At 40.5% G+C, this 1214-nt stretch overlaps 1 pseudogene; it reads left to right on the forward strand.

Moving 5' to 3' along the window:
- Positions 1–302: 302 nt before the first annotated feature.
- On the forward strand, positions 303–760 carry LOC138829401 (ubiquitin-conjugating enzyme E2 B pseudogene; annotated as a pseudogene).
- The last annotated feature ends 454 nt before the right edge of the window (positions 761–1214 follow it).

The following is a 1214-nucleotide window of genomic DNA, read 5'->3' on the forward strand; positions in this document are numbered from 1 at the left end:
TAATGTACAAATTCAATGCATTTCCTATCAAAATCCCAATGATGTACATTTCTGAAATACAGAAACCAGTCGAAAAATTCATATGGAACAACAAAAGACCCAGAATAGCCGAAACAATTCTAGGCAAAAAAGACAACATGGGAGAGATCTCAAAGCCGTACTTCAAACTCTGGTATAGAGCCGTAATAACAAAGACAGCCTGGTACTGGCACAAAAACAGACCCAAAGACCAATGGAATAGAATAGAAGATCCAGAAATAAAATCACACGCCTGAGACTGACCGTGGGGGAACTGGGGAAGCATGTCCACCCCGGCTCGGAGAAGGCTCATGTGAGATTTCAAGCGATTGCAAGAGGACCCACCCGTGGAGGTCAGTGGTGCACCATTTGAAAACAACATCATGTAGTGGAATGCAGTTATATTTGGGCCAGAAGGACACCCTTTGAAGATGGTACTTTTAAACTAGTAATAGAATTTTCTGAAGAATATCCAAATAAACCACCACCTGTTAGGTTTTTATCCAAAATGTTTCATCCAAATTTGTACGCTAATGGTAACATATGTTTAGATATCCTTCAGAATCGATGGAGTCCAACATATGATGTATCTTCTATTTTAACACCAATTCAGTCTTTGCTGGATGAACCGAATCCAAACAGTCCAGCCAATAGCCAGGCAGCACAGCTTTATCAGGAAAACAAACAAGAATATGAGAAAAGAGTTTCGGCCACTGTTGAACAGAGCTGGAATGATTCATAATAGACAACTGGTCTGTTCATGTTTTTCATCATTGTTGTGTATAATTTACCTCCCAGTAAAAGGCTAACAAATTTTAAGTGCCACAGGTTTTAAGGATTCTGCAAAAAAAGAAAAAAGTCCTTCAGTTTAGAACCTACAAAAAGCTTGTGTATCTTGATTAATGTATTTTTTATTGCATGGTGTGAACTAAGTTATTGCTGCATAAATTTGTTCTTAATTCTTGTTTTTTTAAAAAGAGGTAACCGAGTTAGAACAGCACCAGCACGCACGTGGTATTCAGATAAGGGGTTTATTCAGTAGACCTGCTGGGACCAGGCAAGGGTGGCACTCCACGTGGCTGGGAAAGGCCTGGGAATGAGAGAGAGCTGGGAAGAGAGGAAAGAGAGAGAAAAGAGCAGAGAGAGGGGTAAGAACAGTAGCACTCACGTGGTATTCAGGTAAGGGGTAGACCTGC

This window comes from Dipodomys merriami, unplaced genomic scaffold (genome assembly GCF_024711535.1).
Source record: "Dipodomys merriami isolate MVZ:Mamm:240054 unplaced genomic scaffold, mDipMer1.0.p SCAF_171, whole genome shotgun sequence".
Classification (NCBI taxonomy): Eukaryota; Metazoa; Chordata; class Mammalia; order Rodentia; family Heteromyidae; genus Dipodomys; species Dipodomys merriami.